This window comes from Sorex araneus, chromosome 3, assembly GCF_027595985.1.
Source record: "Sorex araneus isolate mSorAra2 chromosome 3, mSorAra2.pri, whole genome shotgun sequence".
In the NCBI taxonomy this organism is placed as follows: domain Eukaryota; kingdom Metazoa; phylum Chordata; class Mammalia; order Eulipotyphla; family Soricidae; genus Sorex; species Sorex araneus.
Window position 1 is genome coordinate 43,633,139 of NC_073304.1, and position 16,998 is coordinate 43,650,136.

Consider the following 16,998-nt stretch of genomic DNA (forward strand, 5'->3'; position numbering starts at 1 on the left):
AACAGATGGAATGGGGAGGCAGATTGTGGGAGGTCTTCCAAAGCCAGAGATCAAGTGTTACTTAAAGAAGCCTTTATCACCAACTCAGTTGAAGAGCAGCTCCCCCGATTCCAATCTCTCTAGCATACCTTTTTTTTGTTTTGTTTTGTTATTTTTTATTAGTAAATCACTGTGAAGTACAGTTACAAACTTATGAACTTTCATGTTTGCATTTCAGTCGTACAGTGATCGTTTACCCAACCCTCCACCAGTGCCCATTCACATTCACCAATGATCCCAGTAACCCTCTTACCACTTCCATGCCATCCCCCACCACCCGACCCTGCCTCTGCGGCAGAGCATTCCCTTTTGTTCTCTCTCCTTTTGGGTGTTGTAGTTTGCAACAGAGGTATTGAGTGGCCTTCATGTTCGGTCTATAGTCTACTTTCAACTTGAATGGGTCCTCTCAACGTCCTCTACTTGGTGCTCCTTTCTCTATCTCAGCTGTTTTTTCCCCCAGCATGTGAGGCCAGTTTCCAAGCTGTGGGGCAGACCTCCTGGTCCTCATCTCTACTACTCTTGGGTGTTAGTCTCCCACTCTGTTACTTTATATTTCGCAGATGAGTGCGATCTTTCAAAAACATATTTTGTTTTAATAGCACTCAAAACAAATTCTGATTATTATATACTTATCTGAAGAGTTATTTAATATTGTCATTCTACCATCTCCCCAGCTCCTGGATACTGAGCATCCAACCCTAGGTCTGGCACACAATAGGTACTTAACAATACTGGACAAATGAGTACTCACTCCTAGTTCTATGCAGCTGACCTACTTCTCTTCATTATCAGTCACTTCATTTGCTTTAGGAAAAATAAAAGAATTTTATTATTATCATGCCTTGTTCTATATGAATGTGGGCCTGGCTGTTCCTGGAGTTCGAGAAGGCGAATATGGCCATATGGACCTACAAGGTATGCTTCCATTATGTCAAACTCATTGCTGTGGTGGCAATGAGACCTGAAATGTGAGCAAATATTAAATAAAAAACTTTTTAGGATGAATTTTCATTCTGATAGAAAACATTCAATCTTGCATAAAACAAGGTTTTATCTCTTGGAGCAAAAGAAACATTATAGGCCAGAAAGATAGTACAAAAGTAGTTAGGCACCTGCTTCCATATTGCAGATACTAGTTCAAATCTCCAGCATCACATACTGTCCCCCGAGTACTGTCAGGTGTCATTCCTGAACATAGATCCAGAAATACCTCCTGAAGACCATGAGGTATGACCTCTCCTCTAATCCCCTTACCCCCACTACCTGCCCCTGCTCCCCCTACCAAAAAAACCCCCCAAACCCAACTAAACTTTTGCAGCAAACTTTTACTTAGTATTCAACAATCAAAAAAAGAAGAGGGCTGAAAAGATAGTACAACGGGTAGGGCACTTGCCCTGCAATTGGACACCTGGGTTTGATCAAGTCCCCTGTATGGTTTTCCAGTCCTTCCATGAGTGATACCTGAATACAGAGCCAGGAATAGGCATAGAGCACAGCTGGGTGTGGCCCAAATGTTTTACAAAACAAACAAAACCAAAAAACCACAGGAAGAAAAAGAACAATTCTTGGGACCTTTTTTAACTTGCTCCAGGAAGTGTTTTTTCTTACAAATTAAATCCATTGGTGGCTCAGCTCATTGTGAGAACAACCTTAATCCAGACAGAGAGATACAATGCCTATTATCATTGCATAAATGTATAAGAACATATAGGGCTATACGTACAGGTCCACAATTTTAAGCAAATAGAAGATTAAACAAACAAACAAAAAACTAAGCATTTCAATTTTGGATAGTTAAAAATATCTTTGAATTAGGATTTAGGAATATATTATTATATTATACTATCTTATATATCATAGGCAATTCTTTCCTTTCCTTGGAAAGTTTAAATACTGTCAGTGAGAATATGTTTAATTAGCAAGACCTTAGGAGTTCCATCAAAACTTCTCATATTCAACAAATCCAGAAAAGACAAGCACTGTTTTGTCCTGTGAACTGGAAAGAATTAAGTATTTGTCTGTGAATAAGGAAATTCTGAGATGGAATATTAAAATTTTTGTGATAGTAGCTCTAGAAAACAGCAAAAAATGTTATGCATGACAGAGATTTCTTACATTAAAATTATTTATAGGTATATGAATATTTTTGCTACTGGAGCCATAGCCCAGAGGGTAGGGCATTTGCTTTGCATGCAGCCGACCGGGGTTCGATTCCTCCATCCCTCTCAGAGAGCCCAGCATGTTACCAAGAATATCCTGCCTGCATGGCAGAGCCTGACAAGCTATTGATGGAGTATTCGATATGCAAAAACAGTAACAACAAGTTTCACAATGGAGATGTTACTGGTGCCTGCTCGAGCAAATCGATGAACAATAGGATGACAGTGCTACAGTGCTAAGATGTTAAATATCTGATTTTTTTTTAACCATGCCAATGAGAGAACATAGAGCCTCCAGATATATCTCCTGCAAAGTCAGTTTCCCAGTTATCTTTATCTTGATCTCAAAATTTTAAGATGTCATTGTTATAATACACTTTTTATTCAAATGAATAAAAGTGAAAAATATGTGTGCTATACCATTTTGCATGTTTTGCTTCCTTGAACAGTATTATTACATCTCTCTATATGATAGTTTCATGCACAGACTGTCTCTGTAAAAGCAATACACAGCAGACCTCTATTTTCTCATTCTTTTTCCAACCTTTAATTTCTTGTCCTTAATGAAATGTGTCTAGAATAAACTAAACCGCTGGATTCACTGAAACTCATCAACTTGAGTAGAAGCGTATTGCCTGAATGTATGCATTTCAGGTTCAGAAAACATAGAACTTGTTAAAAAATGCAACATAAAATCTAAATTAGAGATATTATAAAATCATATCATGCAATTTATCTTTCAAAGTTGCATATCCTTCTGCTAGATTCATTTACAAGCTGGGTGTGTAATTCAGAAGCACTAGTGATTCAGAGTGCTCTAATTTATTTTTAAAGCTTTTTTTTTAAAGTAGTCTCTTAGCTACTTTCAAGCATATAATACAGTAGTACTTACTAACTATAATCATCATGCTGTCCCAGATTCCCAGAACTTGATCATCTCAAAGCCTGAAATCTGTATCCTTTGACCAATGTCTGTAACTATCTCTTTTGTTTGTTGCTTGTTTGGGGGCCACTCCTGGTGGTGCTCATGGATTACTCCTGACTCTATGCTTAGGGATCACTCCTGGAGGACTTCGGTGGACTATATGTTGTGCTGGTGATCAAATTCAGGTTGGACACATACAAGGCAATGCCTTACCCACTGTACTATCTCTTCGGCTCAGTCTTTCTTTTCTTTCTTTCTTCCTTCCTTCCTTCCTTTCTCTCTCTCTCTCTTTCCTTCCTTCCTTCCTTCCTTCTTTTTCTTTCTTTCTTTCTTTCTTTCTTTCTTTCTTTCTTTCTTTCTTTCTTTCTTTCTTTCTTTCTTTCTTTCTTTCTCTCTCTCTCTCTCTCTCTCTCTCTCTCTCTCTCTCTTTCTTTCTTTCTTTCTTTCTTTCTTTCTTTCTTTCTTTCTTTCTTCCTTCCTTCCTTCCTTCCTTCCTTCCTTTCTTCCTTTCTTCCTTTCTTTCCCTCTTTTTATTGAGTCACTGTGAGATAGACCCTTACAAAGCTATTCATGATCTCTGGCTCATTCTTACCCCTACTACCCTCTAGCTCCTGGTAACTAGTCATTGTCTTTGTCCTGTTTCTGTTAAAAGTAAGTGGGCCAGAGAGAGAAGATAGGAGGCAAGGTACTTGCTTTGCATGTAGCCATCCCTGATGCCACATATGGCGGTTTGAGCACTGCTAGGAGTGATCCCTGAGCACAGAGCCAAGACTTAGTCCTGAGCACCGCCTGCTATATATGGACTGGACCAACACCCTTCCCACATTCCCAAATTAGTGAAGAATAAGTCAACACAAAACATTTTACTAATTATAGTGAAGTGGATAGTAGGAAATACAAGCTATTCCAAACTCTTCTACTCCAATAAGGTTTAGGAATGAAATCTGAAAGGCTCTCAGACTGCTTGGCCTCCACGCCCAACCCAAGGCTCCCAGGGTGACACTGCCTCTGATGCTGTCATTCTCCACAGAACAGGTCAAACACTTGCCCCACTATCTAAGAGGCTTCTTCCTTTCATTTATCCAAAAGCAAAACACTTCTCATTTGGAACATTTGGATAGTTAACTGGGTAGCATTCTGACATGCAAGTTACTGGTAACTTCATTCCTAGATACCTCCATTAACCCCCACCCACCCCATCACTGCCTACCACCCACCATAAATAGTCTGCTAAATTATACCAAGTGGAACCTTTGACTTTTGGATAATGTAAGAAATCTGTTTAAAGCTCAAAGACAAAATCACGCTCTGGCACAATGTCACTCAACATCACTCAACATTTTTTTTTTCAAATGGGGAAAAAAAGACCTGTAAACTTTGTCATAGATTACTTTCCAAAGAAAAAGCTACATAATGATTTAATCTCAATGTATTGAGTAACACTGTGATGAATTACAGACATAGACAGTAATACACGACATTTTATTCCAACTGGAATGTACTGCTAGGATCAATTATCTGAAGCCATGACACTTGTCTGATTGGTCATATCAAATCTGCTTATCAATTCACTTCCATTTAAGTCAAACCTAAAAGTGTGGTAGCATTTTATAATTTAGGACACAAGCATTGTGTTGCTTTTGCCAGAATACATACATATGTGCATGTATACACACATACATAAATATATAGGTCAGTTTGCTACTGAAAACTGATCAGTGTGAAAACTGGGAGCTTGTTCTTTCTTTTGACTGTGGAATCAACTATATTATTTAAAAGCAATCTAGATGCTTCTAGACGCTTCTGGATTTTAAATGGTGTTCATATACCGCAAATATTCATGTAGTAGCCACAGGGAAAAATGTATCCTCAACTGCTGTCATTCATCACAACCTTATTATCCAGCACTTTAAAATCAGAGATTTTTAGTCAATAGTCTGTAAACTGGTATCATTCCACAAAAGTTTCCTGCTGTTTGTTGAGAAAGGTACTGTCTTTTAATAGAGCAGTTTTCAAACACTGGGCTGCACACTTATGCTGGTTTACCAGTGTGAAAGTTTGGGAACCACTGTTTTAACTTTTATTAGATACAGATTTAAGTTGGCATTTGTCTGGAAACTCAGTTAAACTCAGTGCAACTCAGATGGTATAAAAGCAGCTGGAAACCTTCCCTGCCTTTCCTGAGCCCTGGCCCTGTCCCTGAAGCACATTTTCTTTCCTTTTTAGAAGTCCTTTACTGTTAAATTCTGTATTTTTATTTATTTTTTATTGAATCTCCGTGAGATAATTACAAAGTTTTTCATGATTTGGTTTCAGTCATATGTTTCAACACCTGTTCCTTCACCAGTGTATATTTCTCTCCTCCCCTCCAACCTCCAGCTTGCCTCTATTACAGGAAGTTTATGTTTCCTTCTCTCTAATCTCTCCCCACTCTTTCCTTTAAGGCACTGCAATTTGAAATACTGTAGCTGGAAGGTTATCATGTATATCACTTTACCTCTTTTTCAGCATTCAGTTCTTGTCCAGAGTGATCATTTTCCATTATCATTGTCACAGTGGTTCCTTCTCTGTCCTTACTGTAATTCCCTCCAATTTGTGGCAAGTTTCTACTATAGACCAGTCCTACTGCTCCTCATTTGGCATTTACTAAATACTCACTGTCTTTGGGTATTTTCATACTGTGTTAAAAAAAAAACCTATATCTGTCTGTCTGTCTGTGTATCCATTCATCCATCCTGCAAATGAGTGTGATCATTCTATGGCTGTCCCTCTCCCTCTGACTCATTTCATTCAGCATGATACTCTGTGTCCATTCATGTATAAGCAAATTTTATGATTTTTCCCCTAATGACTTCATAGTATTCCACTGTGTAGGTGTACTACAATTTCTTTATCCAGTCATCTGTTCTTGGGCATTAGGGTGGCTTCCAGATTCTGGCAACCGTGAATAGTGCTACAACGAACATAGAAGTGCAGATGGCTTTTCTGCATTGTGCCCCTAGGGTGTATTCCCAGGAGCAGTATTGCTGGGTTATATTGAAACTCAATTTCTAGTTTTCTAAGGAATGTCCATATTGTGTCCCAAAAAGGTGGGGCCAGTTGGCATGCCCACCAGCAATGAATGAGAGTCCCTTTATCCCTGCATCTGAACTGGACTGGTTGTTCTTCTTGATGTATGCCAGTCTCTGTGATGTGACATGGTATCACACTGTTCCTATTTGCATTTCCCTGATCATTAGTAATGTAGAGCATTTTTTCAAATGTGCATTTTTGGACATTTCTATTTCTTTTTTGCCACTTGTAAAATCATTTTATTGGTATAAGTATATATGTGAATAAAATACCTTCAGCCTGTATTTGCGAAATGTCTTAAAAAGAGTAGTTATTTTGATTTGTTAAATGTGTCAAAGTATTCTTTCCTCAAATCACACATTAAAAGCAAATAGACAGACAAATTAAAGGACATCCCAAAACACAAATATTCATAAAATCTTCTTCCAATCAACTCTATACATTAATCATGGTAGAATCAGTCTGGTTATCTGTATTTGTAACTGGCTTACTGATGATATTGTCAAGGTCACCGATCACATTAAAATGTACAATTCCATATCAGGAATGAAGAAGATAAAAACCATATCTCAAGGTCTAATATATATAATTTACACAAACCATTTGCTGTTAATATAATTATAATGTGCAATTGCACTCATCAAGAAGAAATTGCTCTAGTGAGTCAAGCAGAGTTGCTACAGGTATTTGTGGAAGTTACTGTTCACCTCTACCCCCAACTTCTTCTTGAAAAGTTCTACCAGTGTCTTATATATCTCGATATTACCCCTTATCAGATGGCTGCTGAGTAATTTTTCCCACTCTATGGGCTGTCTTTGTATCCTGATCATCATTTCCTTTCAGGTGCAGAAGCTTCTTTGTTTAGTGGAGTCCCATTTGCTTATCTTTTCTTCCATTTGCTTGGTCAGAGGTGTTTCATCTTTCAAGATGCCTTTATCTTCAATCTTATGGAGAGTTTTTCCTCTATGTTCATTATGGATCCAGCTGTAGTATGAAGGTACTTATCCACTGAGATCTGACTTTTGTGCATGACATTAAAGAGAGTCTGACTTTAATTTTTATCATATATCTGACCAGTTGTCCCAGCACCACTTTTTGAAGAGGCTTTCTTTGCTCCAGTTCATACTTATCAATTGAAGATTAACTGATCATATACCTGAGGGTCTGTCCTAGGATATTCAACTCTATTTCACTAATCTGAGGACCTGTCTTTATTCCAATACCATGCTGTTTTAATTACTACAACTTTATAGTACAGTTTGAAGTTGGGGAAAGTGATGCCTCCAATATTTTCCCCAAGAACTGCTTTAGCTATTTCTGGAGGGGTGGAGTGTGTCACAGTGGTTATTATTTCATATGAATTTCAGGAGTTCAGAAGTATTCCATCTACTTCTTATTTTTTTTTCTTTTTGGGACACACCTGGTGATGCACAGGGGTTACTCCTGGCTTTGCACTCAGGAATTACTCCTGGTGGTGGTCAGGGGACTATATAGGATGCTGGGAATCGAACCTGGTCGGTCACGTGCAAGGCAAATGTCCTACCCACTGTGCTAGCGCTCCAGCCCCACCATCTACTTATTTGATAAGTGACATGGGTATCGTTATAGGGACTGTACTGAATCTGTACAATGCTTTGGGATGTATTGTAATTTTTATATTAATTGTCCCAATCCATGAATGGGGGATGTATTTCCTTGTGTCCTCTTATTTCTTGGAAGTACTGTTTTGTAGCTTGCTTTGTATAGGACGTTTGCCTCTTTAGTTAAGCTTAATTGCTGCAGGTTGACTTTAGGTAGACCTTGTGACCACTCACTAATGGGCTGGAATGACAGCACAGTGAGTAGGGTGTTTGCCTTGCACATGGCTGACCTGGGTACGTTCCTCCGCCCCTCTAGGAGAGCCCAGCAAGCTACTGAGAGTATCCCGACCAAATAGGGTGGAGTATTTGATATGCCAAAAATAGCAACAAGTCTCACAATGGAGACATGACTGGTGCCCAATAATGCTTGAGCAAATTGATGAATGACAGTACTACAGTTAAGCTGATTCTGAGACATTTGATTTTCTGAAGCACAATTGTGAATGGAATTGTTTTTATATCTTTTTCTCCTCTTTCATTATTTGTATGTGGAAATGCCATCTAATTTTACATATTAATTTTGTAGCCTGCTACCATACTATACAAATGCATTGTTTCTTAGAGCTTTTTTGTAGCATCTTTAGGATTTTCTAAATATAGTATCATGTCATCCACAAATTGTGAGAGCCTGACTTCTTCCTTTCCTATTTGGATGCCCTTGATAATTTTTCTCGCCTGATTTCTTTGATGAGAACATCTGGCACTATACTGAATAGAAGTGGCGAGAGTGAGCAACTCTGTCTTGTGCCTGATCTCAGAGAAAGACTTTTGGCTTTTCCCTATTGTTAAGAGTTGGTTGGTGTTGTTTTTAAATCATGAATGGCTGCTGGATCTTGTCAAGTGCTTTATCTTTATCCACTGGTATGATTATATGATCATTTTTTCTTTTACTGATATGGAGTAGTATGTTGATTGGTTCGGGTATGTTAAAACATCCTTGAATCCCCAGGATGAATCCTACTCGGTCATGGTATATGACCTTTTGATAAATTCAATTCTATTTGACAGTTTTTAGTCGAGGAACTTTGCATCTGTTGTTCACTGAGAATACTGACCTGTAGTTCTTTTTCTTGGTGGTGTCCCAGTATGTTTTTGGTATCAGGGTAATATTTTCTTCATAGAAATACTATTTAGGAGTATTTCTCTTTCACCAGTTTCCTGGAAGAGTCTGAAAAGGAAAGACAGTAGGTTCTCTTTAAGGTTTGAAATAATTTACTAATGAATCCATCTGAACCTGGGTTTTTGTTTTTTGAGAAGACTTTTGATTAACATTTCAATTTACTTGATGGTGATAGTTTTGTTAACTTGATTTAGTCTTGGCAGGTTACAGGAGTACAGGAATTTACCCATTTCTTCTAGGTTCCCTGGTTTCTTGGCATAAAGATTCTCAAGTGATCCTTTGAACTTCTGTGAGGACTATTGTGATGTCCCCTCTTTTATTCCTGACTTAGTTTATTAGGGCTCATTTTCTCTCCCTCTCTCCTTTTGTGACTTATTGATGTTGTTTATTTTCTCAAAGAACCAGCTTTTAGTTTTATTGATCTTTTGGACTTAAAAAATTCCAGTTCATAAAATCCTGCTCCAAGTTTTATTATTTCCTTCGTCTTCCCTGCTTTGGGCTCCTTTCGTTGATTATTTTCAGCTTGTTAAGTGTGCAGTCAAGTTATTTATGTGGGATCTTTCTTCCTGATGAATGCTTGCATAGCAATAAACTTTCCTCTTAGAGTGCATCCCATAAGTTCTGGTAAGTAGTGTCCTCATTCTCATTTGTTTTCATGAGTCTTTTAATTTGCTCTTTGATTTCCCTCTCTGACCCACTGGCTGTTCAGTAATGAGCTACTTAATATCCAAGTGTTTGAGCTGTTTCTCCATTTCTGTGATTAACTTCTACTTTCAATGCATCATATTCTGAGAAGATAATTGGCTATGATTTCTATGCTTCTGACTTTATGGAGGTATGTCTTATGTCCCAGCATGTGGTCTATCTTGAAGAATGTCTTACGTGTATTGGAGAAGAAAGCGTATTCAACTTTTTGAAAATGAGAAACTAAAACCCTGTCTTTCATTTCTCCCTTCAAAGCAACTATTTCTTACTTCTTACAAATTAGTCTAGTTGATCAAGACGTGACAGTGTTGTATTGAAGTCTCCAACCACTACTGTGTTGCTACCATTGTATTTCTTCAAGACTATTAACATTTAAAATGTTTTGCTGGCCCCTCATTAAGGGCACATATATTTAGGAGTATGAATTCTTCCTGTGTACATATTTCTTGATCATTAAGAAATGACTTCTGTTGTCTCTTCTAATTTTTTTTTTTCAGTCTGAAGTTTATGTCATCTGATACTACTATGGCCACCACAGCCTTTATGAAGCTGTTGTTTGCTTGAAGAATTGTCTTGTAACCTCTGATTTCAAATCAGTCTGCTCTGACTATTCAAATATTTCTTGCAAGTAGCAGAATATTGGGTTTGATTTTCTAATCCATCCTGAATCTCTTTATTCACTCATTTAGCCAACTGACATTGAGAAAGATGACTGTCATGGAGTCTGTGCCAACTTTCTACATGAATTTAGTGTGTTTGTGGGACAGGTCTTATCTTAATGTAGTCCCTTTATTTCTTCTAGTAAAGATGGTTTGGAGTCTATAAGTTCAAAAGTTGTTTTTCTGTTAATTTGAGTATTGTTCCTTCAAATCTGAATGAGAGTCTGCCTGGGCAAAATATTCCTGGTGAGGTGTTCACTTCGTTGAGTTTTCTTTACTATACCCCCTCCCCCAGTCTTCAGGCCCGGAGGGTTTCACTTGATAAATCTTCAGTAAATCTTAAGTATATACTCCCCTTTGTATAGAATTTCCTTCTTTGATATTGCTGCTCTTAGTATCTAATCCCTGTGATTTTCATTATTCTTATTAGGTTGTACTTTTATTTGGAGTATTTTTATTTGGATTGCTCTTGGCTGGTGCTCTTTAATACCTCCTGGATCTGGGTGCATGTACTCTCCATCTCTACAAACTTCTCACCAATGATGTCTTTGATGTTCCTTCTTCATTAGGGTGGCCTTCCTGGGCCTCTGGGACCCCAGTTATTCTTATGTTGTATTCCTGAATTCATTCCAATGTTCTCTTGTCAGCTATTCATTTATTTTAAGGCTTCTTTCCTATCTTCTGTTGTTGTCTGGAGATTTCTGCACTTCATCTTGAAGTTCACTGATTCTGTCCTCAGCAGCTGTTACTCTGCTGCTGAGTTTTTCATTTCATCTACCAAGTTTCTCAGTTCTGCCATTTCTGTCTATAATTTCCTCATTTCTGCTCTCATATATGCTTGTGTTGCATTGGCAGTCTGTTTCATTGTTTCTTTGAGTTCCTTATATATTCTCAACAATTCTTCTCTAAATTCCTTATCAGAGAGGTTATATAGCTTGGTATTACTGCTTGAGTCTTCTGGGTTACAATCCTTAGAAGTCTGGTGGGGTTCTGCACTGCTTTTCCATTCTGACATTTGCAGCTGGAGTTGTATCTTGTGAGTTTTTGTGAGGCTAGGTGATTATAGTTAGGATGTCTTTATATGTTCATGGTGAGTTATAGAGAGGTGAAAATATGCAAGGCAGTGCTCTTCACAGGCAGTAAGATAATTCTGACCTTTTATTTATTTTTCTTGCCTATGTGTACTGGATAGAACTTCCAATACCTTGCATGTAGCCACTCTGGCATGATACATGGTTTGCTGAGCCCTGCCAAGAGTGATCCCCAAGTACAGAGATAGGAGTTAGCACTAATAACTCTTGCAGTGATGCAAATGTGTATCCTTGCTTCTGCAAACTTGGGTTTTCATTAAGCTATATTTTCTGACTTTTCTCCTAGGACAAGAGTGAAATACTATTGCTCCTCTCCAAGAGGAAGGAAGGTCATAGTTGGTGGTGGGATTGGGGTACTGACTGCCTGTAACAAATACATCATGAACAACTTTGTAAACCAAAGTGTTTAAATAAAGTGTGAGGGGAGAAAAAACAAAATAGGAAACTGGTGAAAGAACTCCCTGCATACTTTCTTTCTCACAAAGGCAAATTAACTTGACCAGTGTCTTGGGTATTATCTTCTGGGTATTTTTAATGCAAGATATATTATTTAAATAACTTACAATACAAACCAAATATTCTGAAATTAATATTCTGTATTAATGTTAAAGTTACTTTATCTTTATTAAGATCTCACATTAATACAAAGTATAATACTATCAATTGCTTAACATATTTAATATTAAAATTTACTTGAGTAAATGTCTGAAGCTTTTTTTTTTATATATCTGTACATAGGTTTTTCTCTTGTTCTATTTTGAAAACCTGGATGTCTCCACTGCAAATGTACTGAAATGGTCCCCAACTCCTTTGCTATTAAGCAATTTCATCCAAGCAAAATTTATAAAATGTCACTTTGTAAGTATGTAGAAATCTCTGGGGTAATTCTTAAGAAAGGAAATAGCTTAGGAAAGAAGAGCTGAATCAGAGTGTATTTTTCATACTTCACAGGTACTTCCAAATCAAGGTGCCAAGGAGGTCACACCATTTTACAGGCTGTAGGAGACAGGTTCTCCTTATCTCCAATAAAATGCCAGTCTGATAAGTGAAAAACAATATATACTATGTGACTGAAAATCTCACCTCTCTTTTAAATAAGTTGGGCATATTTTTAATTTTTAATGAACTATTTATATCCCCTTTCTGATGCCTGTATGATGATACATTTTGATATTTATTTCAGTATCATTTACTACTTTAACATTAAATGCAAAGTCTCATCATTCCCAATTTGTTTTTCCTTTCATAGTCTAAATTTAAATTTTCTGCTGTTTTAAAGAAATGAATGTTGATGGTTTTATTCTTTTTAATGAAGAGATACTTTTCCCCTTTTACTTTTCTTCTGCCTTCTTTTGATATATTTCTGGATTTCTATGATAATCCATTTAAAGAAATTCTGTCCTGTACTTTTTTAATGACTGCAAAAATAACATATTTTACAAAAGTTCTTAAGTCCCCTGATTTCTTTCTTTCCTCCCTTGCTTCCAAAATTGAAAATAGTTAAGGGCTTTACACTTTCCTCTGAGTACAACTTTAATGAAATTCAAAAGATTTGCTACCCAGTGGCCCAGAGCTATTTTTCTATTCTTTAATAAAATTTTTATTTTATCTTATTAATATTATTTTGTTATAGTTTAGATAACATGGTTACAATAATGTTAAGATTTGTGGTTTTATAAGGTACATTGAAGACAAGGTCGGCGAAACCCTCCACGATATTGAAGATAAAGGTATCTTCAAAGGTGACACGGAACTAAGCAATCTAGTAAAAACAGAGATCAACAAATGGGACTACATTAAACTAAAAAGCTTCTGCACCGCAAGAGATACAGTGACCAGAATACAAAGACTATCCACAGAATGGGAAAGGATATTTACACAATACCCATCAGATAAGGGGTTGATATCAATGGTATATAAAGCACTGGTTGAACTCTACAAGAAGAAAACATCCAACCCCATCAAAAAATGGGGCGAAGAAATGAACAGAAACTTTACCAAGGAAGAAATACGAATGGCCAAAAGGCACATGAAAAAGTGCTCTGCATCACTAATCATCAGAGAGATGCAGATCAAAACAACTTTGAGATACCACCTCACACCACAGAGACTAGCACACATCCAAAAGAACAAAAGCAACCGCTGTTGGAGAGGATGTGGGGAGAAAGGGACCCTTCTTCACTGCTGGTGGGAATGCCGACTGGTTCAGCCCTTCTGGAAAACAATTTGGACGACTCTCAAAAAATTAGATATTGAATTCCCATTTGACCCAGCAATACCACTGCTGGGAATATATCCCAGAGAGGCAAAAAAGTACAATCGAAACAACATCTGCACATGTATGTTCATCGCAGCACTGTTTACAATAGCCAGAATCTGGAAAAAACCCGAATGCCCCAGAACGGATGACTGGTTGAGGAAACTTTGGTACATCTACACAATGGAATACTATGCAGCTGTTAGAAAAAAGGAGGTCAAGAATTTTGTAGTCAAGTGGATGGGCATGAAAAGTTTCATGCTGAGTGAAATGAGTCAGAAAGAGAGAGACAGACATAGAAAGACTGCACTCATCTATGGTATATAGAATAACAGAGTGGGAGACTAACACCCAAGAACTGTAGAAATAAGTACCAGGAGGTTGACTCCATGGCTTCGAGGCTGGCCTCACGTTCCGGGGAAAGGTCAACTCAGAGAAGCGATCACCAACTACATTGTAGTCGAAGGCCATGTGGGGGAAGGGAGTTGCGGGCTGAATGAGGGCTAGAGACTGAGCACAGCAGCCACTCAACACCTTTATTGCAAACCACAACAGCTAATTAGAGAGAGAAAACAGAAGGGAATGCCTTGCCACAGTGGCAGGGTGGGGTGGGGGGGAGATGGGATTGGGGAGGGTGGGAGGGACACTGGGTTTACGGGTGGTGGAGAATGGGCACTGGTGAAGGGATGGGTTCCCAAACTTTGTATGAGGGAAGTATAAGCACAAAAGTGTATAAATCTGTAACTGTACCCTCACGGTGATTCTCTAATTAAAAATAAATAAATTTAAAAAAAAAAAAAAGGATATTGTAGCACTGTAAAAAAAAAAAAAAGATTTGTGGTTTTGATTTCTGGGAATATATCCCAAAGGTGCAAAAAAAGCACAGTAGAAATGACATCTGCATCTTTATGTTCACTACAGCACTGTTCCAATAGCCAGAATCTGGAAACAACCTGAGTGCCTGAGAAGATGACTGGACAAAGAAACTTTGGTACGTCTACACAATGGAATATTATGCAGCTGTTAGGAAAGATGAAGTCATGATATTTGCTTATAAGTGGATGGTCATGGAGAGTATCATATCATGCTACGTAAAATGAGTTACAAAGAGTGACAGACACAGAATGACTGCACTCATTTGTGGAATATCACTGTATCACTGTCAACACTGTATCACTGTCATCCCATAGCTCATCGATTTGCTTGAGTGGGCACCAGTAATGTCTCCATTGTGAGACTTGTTACTGTTTTTGGCATATAGAATACACCACAGGTAGCTTACCAGGCTCTGTGGAATATAAAATAACATAATATGAGACTGACACCCAAGGATAATAGAGACAAAAGCCAGGAATATTTCTCCATAGGTGGAAGCCTGCTTTGTGAGCTGGGGGAGAAGGCAGCTGGAATAGAGAAGGGATGACTAAGTCAATGATGGTTGGAGGGATTGTTTGGGATGAGAGATATGTGCTGAAAGTAGATAAAGACCAAATGTGATAGCCTCTCAGTATCTGTACTGCAAACCATAATGCCCAAAAGTAGAGAGAGAGTATGGGGGAAATTGGCTGCCACAGAGACAGGGGGAGGTTGGGATGGGGGAGACACTGGGGATACTGGTAGTAGAAGATGTACACTGGTGGAGGGATGGGTGTTCGATCATTGAATGACTGAAACACAAACATGAAAGCTCTGTAATTATCTCATGGTGATTCAATTAAACAAAACGGAAAAAAAAAGATTTGTGGTTTTGGTGTATTAAAGATACTGCAGCGGGGTGGCACCAGCCCCTCCCGCCACCAAGATGTGATCCCGGGGACCACACGTGTGTGCGGCCTCTCCGCAGCTGCATGAGCGTGACTCCAGATGCCAGCTAAATTTTTCGGCATGGGCAGCTCCTCGCAGAATGTCTCCAGACTGAGAACTAAGCCACGGACCCATGCCCGCCCAGGAGGGGAAAGGTATTTCTTTCTCTTGCCTCTTCCTTGCCGGGGGTGAAGGGCGTGGTGACCGCCATATTATGACGACCACAGATGGGGTTTACAAGCTTGCAATGATCCAATATCTGGAAGAAATCTCCCTGGACTTAGCTGTTAAAGTACAGAAACCCAAAACCACACGGCCGATACCGTGACCGCGCGACCTCATATCTCTTCACCACAGGTCTGACTAGTGGGGTACTCCTAACAATAATAGTGAGGTTTGTGTTGAAATATTGAATGTAACCATAGTAAATAGAATGCAAAGTGAAATTTATCAGTTACATGGGGGGGGTGCGGGGGGGCGGGATCGAGGTGTGCTGTTTTTTTTTTTTTGTTGGTGGGATATGGGCACTGGTGAAGGGATGGTTGTTCCAGCATTGTATAAGTGAGACTTAAGCCTGAAAGTTTTGTAATTTTCCACATGGTGATTCAATAAAATAAAATTCTTAAAAAAAATAAAGATACTGCAGCCTCCCTCCCATCCCCAAAATGCCACAGATCCTCCATCGCTGTCCCTGCGTTATTTATATAACAAATATGAGTGAGATCATCTAGTATTGTATTTCTCCTGATTTATTTCACTTAATACAACAATGCACGGCAGAGCCTGGCAAGCTACCCGTGGCGTACTTGATATGCCAAAAACAAGTAACGACGGTCCTCATTCTCCTGATCCTGAAAGAGACCCCAATATGCCATCGGACTATACTAGCACACGACAGGGACGAATGGAGATGCTACTGATGCCTGCTTGGAGCAAATCGATGGAACAACAGGATGACAGTAATACAGTGATACAGTGAACACAACATCAATTCAGTCCATGTTGTGGCAAAATATAAAATTTCACCTTATAGTTGGGTAGGAGTCCCTTGTGTTAACCCAAGGCATTTTTAAAATTTTACTTTATTTTATTGATTTATTTATTTTTGAGGCATCTTTTTTTGTGAGCTCGTATCTATCCTCAGCCACTTTTCCCTAGTTACATTTTAAGAGGACTATAATTGCAGTTTTGATGTCCTCTGATTCAAATGTTATTTTGGAAGTATTTTGAACATGTTTGTTATCATTTAAAGCAATAGATTTAATTTTTTTTACTTTTTTTTTAAAAAAAATAAAGTCTTTATTGTTGTGCTAAGATCTGAGAATGCAGCTCTTATGTTTTCTTTTTGCAATTAATTTTTTTTTCTGGCTTTCAAAACATACACAGGAATAATTTTTACATTAACTGCATCTCTTCCTACTGACATCATTTCTACTTGATATTAAATACCACCATTATAGAAGTTCTGTTGATAAAATATAACGTATAGCAAAATCTAGAAATGAAGGGGAAATGTGTTAAAATTTCT

General features: G+C 38.2%; 1 protein-coding gene and 1 non-coding gene across 2 annotated transcripts in view; one reads left to right on the forward strand and one right to left on the reverse strand.

Annotated features, from left to right (window-relative positions):
- Nucleotides 1–16,998, reverse strand: part of PELI2 (pellino E3 ubiquitin protein ligase family member 2) — a 208,487-nt gene that overhangs the window by 17,421 nt on the left and 174,068 nt on the right. The window lies entirely within an intron of this gene.
- LOC129404011 (small nucleolar RNA SNORA1) lies at nucleotides 878–1,011 on the forward strand. Its single transcript, XR_008629622.1, has one exon. It is a non-coding gene; the product is annotated as a small nucleolar RNA SNORA1 (small nucleolar RNA).